We start from the raw sequence: 16583 nt of genomic DNA, 5'->3' as shown, positions 1-16583 counted from the left end.
TGCTAGTCATAAATGTATTTCATGTTTTTAATCATTTTGAATACATTTATACTTATTTCATATATGAGCACATAGTTAACCCTGGTAAATGTTATGTGCTTGAAAAAAATGTTTATTCCCTTATTATTTGATTGGATGTTCTCATTTATGCTCATTATTACAACTTTTTTGATTATATTTTCAAATATATATCTACTGATATTCTTTCTACTTTTTCTATTAACTACTGAGTGAAGAATATTCACATCTCCTACTATATTTGTTGAATCGTGTTGTCCAAAGTCTTCCATCCAGAATCTGATTTTCCATCCTGAGTGAAGGTTTTACACACTCCCTCAAGATAAATAAACTTTAAAAAATAATGTAATAATATGACATTATGTGTAATAATTTTATCTAATAATATGAGGCCTTAACATGTATGACTGCTAGCTATGAGATGGACACTATACTGTGTCCTTCACAGGTACTATCTACTAAATGCTAAAGTTATACTATCAAATTCACACTATTTTAAAAATAATAAAACTGTGGCTTCCAGAAGTTAAGTAACATTATCAGCTCTTGTATGTGGAATTTTCTCCCAGGAGTGAGACAAAGGGACATTGTATAGGGCAATCTGGATAATTCCCCATTAACCTTAAGATATCAGAAGGAATGAGATAGACTTTGGCTTCCAGAGGCCCAGCCTAGGTATGCTGAGTGTAATGGAACATCTCAAGATAACACAAACACTGAGTTTCCTGAAAACATAACTGTCATTCTCTAGTCCCCAATTTCCCCCGTTATGGGTCTGGTGAAGAGAGATAACTTTGGCTGATCCATATATCATATTACACAGCAAATTTTGGTGAATAAATGACAGAGTTATTCATTTTATGAATGTCAAAATAAAACCCAGAGAGGAGGTGTGACTTGCTCCTGATCAGAAAGCTTGTGGTGCATTCTATACCATGATGACTGTGGGATTTGCCACATTTGTCAGGTGCAGCAGACCTGCCTCTTCTGCCTTAAAACATAAAAAAAGACAACATTTTCTCAGTTACAAAGTATCAGGAATCCCATTTCTTCAAAATTAAATAAAATTAATATGTCTAAGGGAGTATATATTCAACAAAATATGTCTGTTTTCTAAATTATTAATAATCCCAACATTGAAAACACTTGGTTAGGCAGCCTAAAGGCAACAGAAAGCAGACCTTAGTTCAGGGCATTTTTTGAGCATCTGTAATACAGATAGGGATAGAAGAGAGGGAAGATAAGCCTTGGAGGAAACGAACTGTTGAAGACCCCTTTCCAAAGCCTTCCTGGGTCCTAGTTGGCAATGTTGGAATAAAAATAGCACTCAGAAAAAAGATTCAACAAAGGCCTTTTACAATAGTGCCCTGGTCAGAGTTGAGGAGTCCCCTCCCTCCTTTACAGTTGTGTCCATTCTATATCTAAGCAACATACTTATCTAATATGAATTCAGTCCCTTATGATTTTTTTTTAGTTTTAGTGGATTTGTACTTGGGCCAATTTAAGTTGAGGTTGGTAATTTTCTGGTAGAGGCAAACAAATCTGATTTTGCACTCTGATGCTATGGTATGGGCATGGAGTAAGAAGTGTGAGTTTGTGTCTAAAATTATATGCATTTCTTCTATTGGAGAATGGCTTTGCTGGCTTATTTCTGAAGAAGAGAAAATCAGTGAACAAATACCTTCATTATTACTCTTCAAATATGCACATGCCATGGCTTTTCCATTATAACCTCTACCAGACGTGACTGTCTTTATGTGTCTTTCTTCTTCTCTAGATGAACCCCTGGAGGACAAAACTATGGCTGAAGAGTTCTGTATCTTCAGAGTCCAGCAAATGCTTAACAAATAGTGTTGATTGGATTAATATATTTACTTTACTATGCTGATAAGAATAGTGTGCAGTGGTTTTCTATCTGCACTGAATTCACAGGGAGAAAACAAGACATGAAGTCAAAGATAAGATTCATGTCAGCAAATAGAGGCTGGGCTATTCCTAAAAAGTGTCTACTTATAAATCACAAAAGAAGAGAGACCACTTGCTTGCTTGTACCACTAATAATAGAATCAATTTTGCTCCAATTTTGTTGTCTAAAGCTACCAAACTAACTTGAGTTAGAAGGACTAATGACACCCCTGAACAGAAGCCCTTCAGAGAAGAGAACCTGGTGCCTGGCTGTGTTAATATCACCTCTGATTCTAGGTCTGGGTATTCTTTCTTGGTTGATTACACAACAAACATATAATGTACATATATTAGGTACCTACTGTATGTTAGGCATGGGTCTTAACTCCAAACTCATGCTAAATATTGGTCAAACAAAACGCAGCAAAGGGATGACTTTAGAGAACTTCTATAATGTGCCTGTCTCAAATTATCCCCCATCCTCACACAATCCTGTCCTGTCATGGTGTTGCCCTCAACTCCTTATCTATTCTGATATGTTTACTACTTACAGCCCTCTATTATGGGACAATATCCAAATGCTATTTCCAGGAGTGCCCAGAAGGTAATGAGAAAGACTTTTTTTGCAAACTTGAGCAAGTGGGTGATCTCTTTTCCACCACACCTCAAATATCACTCAAGATTTCAAATTACATTTCTATTTGTTTGGAACTCTCTAGGAGTTCAAGACTGACAAGAATACCCCTTCCTATTCCCTTGCCAGGTAGAAGGGAAGGGGACAGAAGAGAGAGATAAGCACATGCTAGGCTCCCATGGCCCAAACTGAAGGACACATGGCTATGGAGATAAGAAAACGTTGATTCTGGCCCCCTTAAAGGAAAAGTTTTGGTCAGTGACTGGGTTCAGTGGGGCAGCCTCATATGAGGTACACAATATCTCCAAGGAACATTCTTCAAACCTTCCCTGCCCCATTTATAGTTTTAGAGAATATAAAATGCATACAAAATATAATTGCAGTATCATCTATTTAATATTTGGATTTATTTCATTGACTAGATTTATTTTCATGCATAAAATACAAGACAAGATGGATGGACAATATTTGGCAAAAGAGCCTCAACGGCGCTGGGTAAAAACTAGGACTATGAACAAATGCAACCATGTCAGATAATGTTTTTCCTAACAGAGGAATAGAAGATCATATCGTTCTTAGCAGAATTTCCCCTGAAGCAAGACTATGACTCTTCTCATCCCTGGGCAAGAAATGGTCAAAACCCACTCTACCTGTGAACACTAGACACAGAGCATGCAACCATCAGTGGATCATGTCTTCTGTCTTTCATTATTGCTGAAACTCCTTGTAGCAGATACTGTGGTGAACACAGAGCTTACCACATTGTGCAGTCTGCAGAGGCTCCCTCATGGTGCTGACAAGGTCTAGAGGTAAGTGAATGTAATGAGCAAAGATGATGGCATAACTAGGTTAAGGCATAACCTAGTTTAAAATAGGAATGTTGCTTTGCTTTACTTTTTGCTTTTTAAGCGGAGAATTAGAAGTAAAAGGTAGCTGAGAGGAATTGAAGACTGATGAGATGCAGTGTAATGACAGAGTAGTTAATTTTTTTTTTCCATTCACAGAAGCTAAGGGGATACCAATGAAAAGGGTGGACACTCAAATTCTTACCTTAGAGTGCACACAGCCTCAAGAAGAAAAAAAAGCCACATGAGCTACTGAAATTTCATGGCATAAAGCAACCTACAAAATCCAATAAATTGAGAGGCTGCAACCTGAATGCTTAACGATGAGAAGATAGTATTGATATAATCACTGAACAGCACATCAACCCAGGTTCTAGGAAAATGGTTCTAGGAAGCAATGGTGCACTGCTTAGGAAATATTTGGTTATATCTAGAGTTTGGTTGTCACAACTATAGTCAGGAGGAGTGCACTGGCAACTAGTGGATAGAGGCCAGGATGCTGCTAAATATCATAATGCACAAGATAGCCCTCTGCAAAAAAAGGAATTATTGAGCCCAAAATGTTAAGATGAGAAACCTATGTAAGAGATAGTAAAACTCCATAAGTAGAAACTGTTCTTATTTTTTTTTCTATCAGTCTTATTTCTTCTTGATAACAGACATAGTATCAGCCATAGTTTTAAAAAAGACTCTGCAGACCACACCCCATGTCACTTACCATTACAAGGCAATGTAGCCAGCCCATTATATCTTCCAGAAATTTGGGAACAGGAGCACAACTTATGTGGGTCCAAGTTAACCAGTGAAACCAAACCACTACAAACCTGATGTTTGTCAATCTGTCTAGGAATTCTACCATATGTGGCTTGTGACTATTATCTTATTTCCATTTCTAGCTTCTATGGATTTTGTGCCATGTATCTGTATTCTTATTTGCGTTGATATGATATGATAAAGGAAATGTGGGAACAACAAAGCTTTAAGTGCTGTCCTCATTGAATGAACAGCATGGGGCTGATCAAAAGGTCTGAACCACAAAATCAGACACACATGACTTTTACCTTGACCCTACAAACAAACAAACAAACAAACAAAAAACACCATCACAAACAACAAAACAAAACAAATAAAACATAAAACAAAAACGTCTATAGTGATGTCAGAAATATGAAGGGAGAGGCAGCTCAAAGTACCAAACCTCCACATAAACTTTGAGGAAAAAAAAAAAGAATAGTCTGTATTAGTCAGAGTTCTCCAGAGAAACAAAATCTATAGGAAGAGATTTATTATGATAAATTACCTCACATGATTATGAAGGCTGAGAAGTCTCAGTTTGTCATCAGCAACCTGGAGATCCAGCAAAGCCAATGATATAATACAAACTAAGTCTGAAAGCCTGAGAAACAGAAAAGCCCATGGTGTAAACTCAGTCAGAGAGCAGGAAAAAATCCAGGTCCCAACTCAATCAATTAGAGAAAAAGAATAAATTATCTCTCCTTCCACTTTTCTGTTCTATTTAGTCCCAGTAACATCACAGAGCAAGTACAGCCCACAACAGGCAGAGTCAGTGCAGACAGCTTCACTGAAAGGAAAAAGTGACTCAGACACAATAGCAGAGCATGAGCAACACACATAGGATACTCTCCTAAAGTCCCAGTTTCTGGTAAAGAGGGGACACTGCAATGCAGGGCATTCCATGACCTCTTCTTCAAAAAATTACTACTTTCAAGAGACGAAGGCATAGAAGATATATTAACACACAGAAACAGTCACAGAGAGGCAGACAACATAAAAAGACAGGAATTAATCCCAAATAAAAGAACAGGAAAAGGCAACAGCCAGACATATAAGTGAAATAGATATAACTAACATGCCTAATACAGAAGTTAAAGCAATGATCATAAAAATACTCAGTGGATTTGATAAAAGAATGGAAGACATACATGAGACCATTAACACAGAGATAAGGAACAATAAAACAGACATAAAGCTCAATAAACAAAATGAGAAATATGCTTGGTGGAATTAACAGCAGACTGGAATAAGCAGAGGAATGAATTAGTGACCTAGAACACACAGTAATGGAAAGTAATCAAACTGAACACATGAGAGAAAAAAGAATTATGCCAAATGAGAGTAGACTTAAGGAACTCATTGACTCCATTAAACACAATACCATTCATGTTATAGGGGTCCCTGAAGAAAAAGGGAGAGAAAATGGGGCAGAAATTTATTTGAAGAAGTAATAGCTGAGAATTTCCACAATCTGGAGAAAAAAACCTGGCATCTGGATTCAGGAGGCACAACAAATCTGCATCAAAATCAAAATCATATCCACAGCAAGATATAATTAAATTGGAAAAATATGGTGATCAAGAAAAAAAATAAAAGCATCAATACAAAAGAAGACAGTAACATATAAGAGAAAATCCATAACAGAATTTTTAAGGAAAAGCTTTCCAAGCCTGAAGGGGCAGGTATGATATATACAAAGTGCTGAATGTGAAAAATCTGCAGCCAAGAATACTCTATCCAGCAAGGATCTCATTCAGAATAGGATACATAGAGTTTCTCAGACAAACAAAAACTAAAGGAGTTCATGACCACTAAACCAACACTGCAAGATATATTAAAGGGGGCTCTTTGAGTGGAAAGGAGAAAACAAAGATGGCAGCATAAAGGTACAAAACACAAAAGCAGTATGATGAATATTTCTGTAAAAAAAAATCAGTCAATAAACTCACAAAATAAAAGAATGTAAAATATCACAACATACATGTAAGATATGGGGAAAAGAGGAGTAAAGATTGGGTACAAACTTAAATGACAATCAATTAAGTATAGACTGCTATATGCAGAAAAGGTTATATAAAACCTAATGGTAACTACATATCAAAAACCACTAATAAATATGCAAGGAATGAAGATAGAAATCCAAATATCACTAAAGAAAATCAGCAAACCATGAAAGAAAGACAAGAAAGGATTAGACAAAGCCTTCAGAAAACAAAACAAAACAAATAATAAAATGACAACAAATACTTATCTATCAATAATTGCTTTAGATATAAATGGATTAAATGTTCCAATCAAAAGACATAGGCTGAGAGAATGGATAAAATAATAATACCCATTTTTATGCTGTCTATAAGAGACTCCTTTTAAACCTAAAATCATCCACAGATTGAAAATGAGGGGATGGTGAAACATCTATCAAATAAATGGATGTCCAAAAAAAAGCTAGAATAACAATACTCACATCACACAAAAGAGACATTTGTTTTAAGTAGGCTTCACACCAAGAGTGGAGCCTGATGCAGGGCTCACAACCCTGAGACCAAGACCTGGCTGATATCAAGGGTTGGATGCTTGGGCCCCTGGGTGGCTCATCTGTTAAGCATCTGACTTCAGCTTAGGTCATTATCTTACAGTTTGTGAGTTTCAGTCCCACATCGCGTGAGCTCGAGCCCCACTTTGGGTGAGGTTGTGCCCCAATTTGGGTGAGCACAAGCCCAACTTTGGGTAAAAACATGAGACCTGGGTGAGCTCACTTCTCTCTCTCTCTCTCTGACTCCACTCACTTGCACCCTCTTTCTCTTAAAAAAAAAAAAAAAGAGAGTTGGATGCTTAATGTACAGAGCCACACATATAAGGTGCTCAGGTGCTCCTATATCAGATAAAATAGACGTTAAAGCAAATACTGTAACAAGAGACAAAAATACTATATACTAACAGAGGGGACAATACAACAAGAAGATATAACAATTGTAAACATTTATGCATCCAACATAGAAGCATCCAAATACATAAAATAGTTAATAACAAACATGAAGGAACTAATTGAGTTTTTAACTTTTTGAGAAAGAGAGAGAGAGAGAGCATGAGTGGGGAACGGGAAGAGAGAGGGGGAGACACAGAATCCAAAGCAAGCTCTAGGCTCTGAACTGACAACACAGAGCCCAACACAGGGCTCTAACTCACAAACAGTGAGGTCATGACCTGAAATGAAATCAGACACTTAGTGGACTGAGCTACCCACAAGCTCCAAGGAACTAATTGATAATAATACAATAATAGTAGTGGACTTTCACTCCATTTATCAATGGACAGATAATCTAAACAGAAAATCCCAAATAACCTAAACTTATACCTAAAGGACCTAGAAAAAGAATAACAAATGAAACCTAAAATCAGCAGAAGGAAGGAAATAATATAGATTAGAGCAAAAATAAACTATAGAAACAAACAAATAAAAATAGAACAGAACAAAGAAACTAGAACTTGTTCCTTGAAAAAATTAATAAAACTGATAAACAGGTAGCCAGATTTGGCAAGAAAAGAAAAGTCCTCAAATAAATAAAATCACAAATGAGAGAGGAGAAATAACAATCAACACCACAGATATCCAAAAAATTATAAGAGAATATTATGAAAAAACTACATACCAACAAATTTGACAACCTAGAAGAAATGGACATATTCTTAGAAATATATAACCTGCAAAACTGAAACAGAAAGAAATAGAAAATTTCAAATAGCAAAGTATTTGAATCAGTAAAAAAAAAAACAAAAAAAAACAAAAAAAACAAAAAAAAAACCTTCCATCAAAGCAAAGCCCAAGGCCAGATAGATTCAGAGGTGAATTCTACCAAAAATTTAAAGAGTTAGTACAAGTCAAGAAAAAGACTCTTAATTATAGAGGACATACAAATGGTTCCCAGAGAGGAGGGAGATGAGGGGATGGGTAAAAAGATGATGGGGATAAGAAGTGTTCTTGTGATGAAAACAGGATGATGAATGGAAATGTTGAATTATATATTGTACACCTAAAATTAATATAACACTGTATGTTAAGTAACTGGAATTAAACTGAAAACTTAAAAGTTAAAAAAAAATACAGAGTTAATACCTATTGTTCTCAAACTATTCCAAATATCAAAAGGAAGAAAAAATTCCAAATTCATTCCATGAGGCCAATGTTACCCTGATATCAAAATGAGATAAAGACACCATTAAAAAAAAGAACTGAAGGTCAATATCCCTGATGAACATAGATGCAAAAATCCTCAGGAGAATATTAGAAAACCGAATCTAACAATATGTTTAACAAAAATTCTCCATGATCAAATAGGATTTACTCCTGGATTTATTCCCAAATCAATGAAGATGATACATCACATCAATAATAGAAAGGATAAAAGCCATACAATCATTTCAATAGATACTAAAAAAAGCATTTGACAACGTACCACATCCATTCATGGTAAAAACTCTCAACAAAATAGTTACAGGGAACATATCTCAACATAATAAAGGCCATTATGAAAATTTCACAGCTAACATCCTCCTTAATGGGGGAAAAGTCTAAGCATTTCCCCTAAGATCTGAAACAAGACGAGGATGTCCACTCTTAATCACTTTTACTTGAAGTTATAGCCACAGAAATCACACAACAAAAAGACATTAAAGGTATCCATATCCATAAGGAAGAAGTAAAAGTTTCACTGTTTGCACATGACATGATACTATGTAGAGAAAACCCAAAACACTCCACCAAAAAACTACTAAAACTGCTGAATTTAGTAAAGTCATAGGATACCAAATCATTGTACAGAAAATTATTTTATTTCTATACACTAACAATAAAACAGCAGAAAAGGAATTCAAGAAAACAATTTCATTTATTTAGTAATATTTTAATTTTATTTTTTATTTTTTAAAACTTATATCCAAATTAGCATATAGTGCAACAATGATTTCAGGAGTAGATTCTTAGTGCCCATTACCCATTTAGCCCATCCCTGCTACCACAACCCCTCCAGTAACCCTGAGTTAATTCTCCATATTTATGAGTCTCTTCTGTTTTGTCCCCTTCCTTGTTTTCATATTATTGTTGTTTCCCTTCCCTTATGTTCATCTGTTTTGTTTCTTAAAGTCCTCATATGAGTGAAGTCATATGATTTTTGTCTTTCTCTGACTAGTTTCACTTAGCATAATACCCTGCAGTTCCATCCATGTAGTTGCAAATGGCAAGATTTCATTCTTTTTGATTGCTGAGTAATACTCCATTGTGTGTGTGTGTGTGTATATATATACATATATATATATATATATATATATATATATATATATATCACTTCATCTATGGTATATATGGATGAATATACATTCATCTATCCATGGACAGTTGGGCTCTTCCCATACTTTGCTATAAACCATGGGGGTGCATGTGTCCCTTTGAAACAGCACACCTGTATCCCTTGGATAAATGACTAATAGTGCAAATGCTGGGTCATAGGGTAGTTCTATTTTTAGCTTTTTGAGGAACCTCCATACTGTTTTCCAGAGTGACTGCACCAGCTTGCATTCCCACCAGCAGTGCAAGAGATCCTCTTTCTCCATATCCTCACCAACATCTGTTGTTGCCTGAGTTGTTAATGTTAGCCATTCTGACAGGTGTAAGGTGGTATCTCATTGTGGTTTGGATTTGTATTTCCCTGGTGATGAGTGATGTGGAGCATTTTTTCATGTGTCGGTTGGCCATCTGGATGTCTTCTTTGGAGAAGTGTCTATTCATGTCTTTTGCCCATTTCTTCACTGGATTATTTGTTTTTGGATGTTGAGTTTGATAAGTTCTTTATAGATTTTAGATACTAGCCCTTTATCTGATCTGTCGTTTGCAAATATCTTCTCCCGTTCTGTAGGTTGCCTTTTAGTTTTGCTGATTGTTTCCTTCGCTGTGCAGAAAACTTATTTTGATGAGGTTCCAGTAGTTCATTTTTGCTTTTGTTTGCCTTGCCTCCAGAGACTTGTTGGGTAAGAAGTTGTTGTGGCCAGGATCAAAGAGGTTTTTGCCTGCTTTCTCCTCGAGGATTTTTATGGCTTCTTCTCTGACATTTAGGTCTTTCATCCATTTTGGGTTTATCTTTGTGTATGGTGTAAGAAAGCGGTCCAGGTTCATTCTTCTGCATATCGCTGTCCAGTTTTCCCAGCACCAGTTGCTGAAGAGACTGTCTGTATTCCGTTGGATATTCTTTCCTGCTTTGTCAAAGATTATTTGCCCATAGGTTTGTGGGTCCATTTCTGGGTTCTCTATTCTGTTCCATTGATCTGAGTATCTGTTCTTGTGCCAGTACCATACTGTCTTGATGGTTACAGCTTTGTAGTATAGCTTGAAGTCTGGGATCGTGATGCCTCCTGCTTTGTTTTTTTTTGTTGTTGCTTTTGTTGTTGTTGTTGTTGTTTTTCAAGATTGCTTTGGCTATTCGGGGTCTTTCCTGCTTCCATACAAATTTTAGGATTATTTGTTCTAGCTCTGTGAAGAATTCTGGTGTTATTTTGATAGGGATTACAATGAATATGTAGATTGTTTTGTGTAGTATCGACACTTTAACAATATTTGTTCTTCCTATCCAGGAGAATGGAATCTTTTTCCATTTTTTTGTGTCTTCTTCAATTTCTTTTATAAGCTTTCTAAGTTTATGTTTATGTCTAGTTTTCAGAGTACAGATTTTTCACCTCTTTGGTGAGATTTATTCCCTAACCACCTATTTGGTTAGATTTTTTGTGCAACTGTAAATGGGATCAATTCCTTGATTTCTCTTTCTGTTGATTCCTTGTTGGTGTATAGGAATGCAACTGATTTCTGTGCATTGATTTTATATCCTATAACATTGCTGAATTCATGAATGAATTCTAGCAGTTTTTTGGTGGAATCTTTTGGGTTTTCCAAATAGAGTATCATGTCATCTGTGAAGAGTGAACGTTTGACCTCCTCCTGGCCTATTTGAATGCCTTTTATTTCTTTGTGTTGTCGGATTGCAGAGGCTAAGACATGATACTATGTAGAGAAAACCCATGTAGAAGAACAATGGCAAGAGGGGACATCCCTGTCTTGTTCCTGACCTTACGGGGGAAAGCTCTCAGTTTTTCCCCATTGAGGATGATATTAGCGTTGGGTCGTTCATATATGGCTTTTATGATCTTGAGGTATGCTCCTTCTATCCCTAGTTTCCTGAGGGTTTTTATCAAATAAGGATGCATTTTGTCAACTGCTTTCTCTGCATCTGTTGAGAGGATCATGTGGTTCTTGTCCTTTCTTTTATTGATGTGATAAATTACATTAATTGTTTTGCAGATATTGAACCAGCCCTGCATCCCAGGTATAAATCTCACTTTGTCGTGGTGAATAATTTTTTTAATCTTTGTTGGATCCGGTTGCCTAATATATTGTTGAGGATTTTTGCATCCATGTTCATCAGGGAAATTGGTCTATAATTCTCCTTTTTAGTGGAGTCTCCATCTGGTTTTGGAATCAAGGTAATTATGGCCTTATAGCAAGAGTTTGGAAGTTTTCCTTCCATTTCTATTTTTTTTTTTTTTTTTTTTTTTTTGGAAAAGCTTCAAGAGAATAGGTGTTAACTCTTCCTTAAATGTTTGGTAGAATTCCCCTGGGAAGCCATATGGCCCTGGACACTTGTTTTTTGACAGATTTTTGATTACTAATTTGATTTCCTTACTGGTTGTGAGTCTGTTCAAATTTTCTATTTCTTCCTGTTTCAGTTTTGGTAGTGCATATGTTTCTAGGAATTTGTCCATCTCTTCCAGATTGCCCATTTTATTGGCGTATAATTGCTTATAATATTCTCTTATTATTGTTTTTATTTCTGCTGTGTTGGTTGTGATCTCTCCTCTTTCATTCTTGATTTTATTAATTTGGTTCCTTTCCTTTTTCTTTTTGATCAAACTGGCTAGTGGTTTATCAATTTTGTTAATTCTCTCAAAGAACCAGCTTCTGGTTACATTGATCTGTTCTACTGTGGTTTTTTGTTTTTTGTTTTGGTTTTGATACCATTAATTTCTGCTCTAATCTTTATTATTTCCTGTCTTCTGCTTGTTTTGGGTTTTCTTTGCTGTTCTCTTTCCAGGTCCTTAAGGTGTAAGGTTAGGTTGTGTATCTGAGATCTTTCTTTCTTTTTTAGGAAGGCCTAGATTGCTAGATACTTTCCTCTTCTGCCCGCTTTTGCTGTGTCCCAGAGGTTTTGGGTTGTGGTGTTATCATTTTCATTGACTTCCATATACTTTTTAATTTCCTCTTTAACTGCTTGGTTAGCCCATTCATTCTTTACTAAGATGTTCTTCATTCTCCAAGTATTTAACTTTCCAATTTTTTTTCTTGTGTTTGATTTCTAGTTTCATAGCGTTTTGGTCTGAAGATATGCACGGTATGCTTTCGATCCTTTTGTACTTAGGGCTGATTTGTTTCACAGCATATGGCCTATTCTGGAGAACGTTCCATGTGCACTGGAGAAGAGTGTATATTCTGCTGCTTTAGGATGAAATGTTCTGAATATATCTGTTAAGTACATCTGGTACAGTGTGTCATTCAAAGCCATTATTTTCTTGTTGGTTTTTTGATTAGATGATCTGTCCATTGCTGTGGGGTTTTGAAGTCTCCTACTATTACAGTATTACTATCAATGAGTTTCTTTATGTTTGTGATTGATTTATATATTTGGGTGCTGCCACATTTGGCACGAAATGTTTACAATTGTTAGGTCTTCTTTGTGGATAGACCCCTTGATTGTGATATAATGCCTTTCTGCATCTCTTGATACAGTCTTTATTTTAAAATATAGATTGTCTTATATAAGTATGGCTACTCTAGTTTTCTTTTGTTGACCATTAGCATGATAGATTTTTTTCCATCCCCTTATTTTCAATCTGAAGGTGTCTTTAGGTCTCAAGTAGGTCTCTTTAAACAGCATATAGATGGATCTTGTTTTTTTATCCATTCTGTTATCTTGTTATGTTATGTCTTTTGATTGGAGCATTGAGTCCACTGATGTTTAGAGTGAGTACTGAAAGATATGAATTTATTGCCATTATGATGCTTGTATGATGCTTGTATATATATATATATATATATATATAAGCATATATGATATATATACAAGCATATATATATATATGCTTGTATATATATATATATATATATATATATATATATATATATATGTTTTTATTTCTTCTTTTCTACTCTCAAGAGTCCCCCTTAAAAATTTCTTGCAGGGCTGTTTTACTGGTCACAAACTCCTTTGATTTATGTTTGCTGGGAAATTTTTATCTCTCTTTCTATTTTGAATGAGAGCCTTGCTGGATAAAGAATTCTTGGCTGCATATTTTTCTGATTCAGCACACTGAATATATCCTACCACTCCTTTCTGGCCTGCCAAGTTTCTGTGGATAGGTCTGCTGCAAACCTGATCTGTCTTTCCTTGTAGGTTAGGGACTTTTTTTCCCTTGCTGTTTTCATGATTCTCTCTTTGCTTGAGTAATTTGTGAATTTGACTATGATATGACTTGTTGATGGTCAGTTTTTGTTAAATCTAATGGGGGTCCTCTGTGCTTCCTGGATTTTGATGTCTGTGTCTTTCCCAGGTTAGGAAAGTTTTCTGCTATGATTTGCTCACATAACTCTTCTATCCCTATTTCTCTCTCTTCCTCTTCTGGGACCCCTATGATTCTGATGTTGTTCCTTTATAATGAGTCACTGATTTCTCTAATTCTTTTGCCTTCATCTCCCTCTTTTCTTTCTGCTTCATTATTCTCTATAAATTTGTCCTCTATATTGCTGATTCTTTTTTCTGCCTCATCCATCCTTGCCGCTGTTGCATCCTTCAGTGACTGCAGCTCAGTTATAGCATTTTATTTCATTCTGGCTATTTTTTACTTCTTTTATATCTTCAGAAAAGGATCCTAATCTATTTTTGACTCCAGCTAGTATTCTTATTATCGTGATTCTAAATTCTGGTTCAGACATCTTGCTTGTATTTGTGTTGGTTAAATCCCTGGCTGTCGTTTCTTCATGCTCTTTCTTTTGGGGTGAATTCCTTCATTTTGTCATTTTGAAGGGAGAAAGGGAATTAATGAGGTAGAAAAATTAAAATTAAAAAAAACTAAAATTAAAAAAATTAAAATTAAAAAATTAAACACACACAAATCGAATAAATGATGCTACATCCTAGGTGTGTTTTGGTCTGGGTGTTGGAAGTGGTTTGACAGATTAGAGAAAAAAAGGGTGGGGGAAGAAAAAAAAGGAAATCATTTGAGAATTTGAACAAATGAATACACTTAAGTAGACTAAAATGATATGACAGGAGAAAATAGAATTTGAAAAAAATACACAAAACTAAAGAATATAGTAGAAAAAATTAAAGGAAAATATTTTTAATAAAAATTAAAAATTAAAATGATTTTTTTTCTTTTTCTGTATTAAAGAAAAAGAAACAAAAAAGAGAAAAAAGATTAAAGAAAAGAAAAAGAATGAAATCATTTGAAATTTTGAAAAAGTGAATACACCGTAGTAGACTAAAGTAAAATGATGGAAGCAAATATAATTTGAAAAAGTTTACATAAAAGCAAAAAGTATCATACAAAGTTAAAGAAAAATATATTTAATAGAAATTGAAAGTAAAAATGAAGTGTTTATCTTTCTACATTCAAGAAAAAGAAAATAAATGTAAAAGAAAAAAAAGAAAATCATTTGAAAATTTGAAAAGGTGGGTACACTGAAGTAGACTCAAATAAAATGATGGAAGTAAAATAGAATTTGAAAAAATAATTACACAAAAGTAAAAAATATAGTAATAAAAATTACAGAAAAAGATTTTAATGAAAATTAAAAATAAAAATGAATTTTTCTCTTTCTGTATTCAAGAAAAAGAAAAGAAGTATAGAAAATTAAAAAAAAAAGAAAATTGAATAGATGGACCTGTTGATAGAATGAAGTAGAACTGAAATTACTTTGTTTTCCCCTAGAAGTAAAACTATGTAACATTTTATAGTCCATAAACTAAGCCGGTGGTGAGACTTGTGTTCTTGAAAAGCAAAGTTGCCTTAGTTGGGTGAATCTCAGTGTAAAGTCTCTGCTCTCCACTAGATGGCGCTGCTAGCTTACTGGGGTGGAATGTTGTGGTGCTTGTAGGTGCGTATAAGCATGCGTGGGAGTGGTGAAAATGATGCCACCCAGCTACCCAGTCTGTTCTCCCTGATCAGCAATCACTCACCCATCCTGTGTCTTCAGCTTTCGTCCATTCCCCACTTTTTCACTCTCCCTGACCAGGCCCTAGGCAGTACCTCTCTCCTGAGTTTTGTCTCAGATGTGGCTGTTTTCCCCAGCCCCTTCTGAAGGACTGCGACTTTGACCCATTCTCCCCCTCTGCAAAAGGGTCTCACTGAGCAATGGCCAGATGAGCAATGGCTGAATGTCCGCTGCACCCAGGAATGCTTGCTGGACCCTGCTGCTGATGGTGCCCCAAGACTACAACCAGGTGCCAGCCCACCCCAGAAAAAGTTCGGGAGATAGTGTAGCAGCAGCATTTCAGGGATTATGGAAAATCACAACACACATCTGGCACCAGGCTTCACCCTTAATGACCTTGTTCCATCACCAGCGAATGTAGCCATTTTCTGGGGTCTGCTGGGACCAGGTGGCTACAACAGTCTCTACCAAATGTCCTTCCAGCAGTGGAATGGCTTTCTCTGTGTGGCCTGAGAACCTCCCTGACCCCACTCTGTTTCTGAGGATTCACCCTTCCCACCAGAGCACTGCCAGGTATCAAGCTGTGGAGTTGCAGACTTTGCACTCCCCTTGTTTACAGTCTTAATGGAATTTAAACCCTCTTCTTTTTCCTTTCTCCTTTCTCCTTTTTTAGTTCAGTCCCTGTGGCTGTGTCCAATTTTCCACTTTCTCTCCAGCTGCTTTTTGGGAGGGGTGCTTTTCCTGTATTCTCCCCCCCACCCCCAGTCTCTGTCCTCTCATCCCCTGCAAAAGCACCTCCCTTCCTGCACCTTCTTGCTCCCCAAGTTCACCTCTCCATGCTGTGTAGCTGCTGAATTCTGTGGTTCAAATTGTGCAGATTGTTGTGTTAATCCTCCAATCTGTTTTCTTGGTGTGTAGGATGGTTTAGTGTTGGTCTGGCTGTAATTCATGGACACAAGACACACAAGAAACTTCCATGCTGTTCCACCATCCAACAATTCCATTTATAATTGCATCTAAAATAATAAGATTCCTAGGAATAAACTTAACTAAAGAAGTGAAAGACCTGTACTCTTAAAACTATAAAACACTTATGAAAGAAATTGAAGAGGGCAAAAATAAGTGGAAAGATATTCCA

Source organism: Puma concolor, chromosome D1 (assembly GCF_028749965.1).
Source record: "Puma concolor isolate L17-30 chromosome D1, mPumCon1.1.hap2, whole genome shotgun sequence".
Lineage (NCBI taxonomy): Eukaryota > Metazoa > Chordata > Mammalia > Carnivora > Felidae > Puma > Puma concolor.
The sequence above is the reverse complement of the archived record's forward strand: the minus strand, read 5'-3'. Positions refer to the sequence as shown.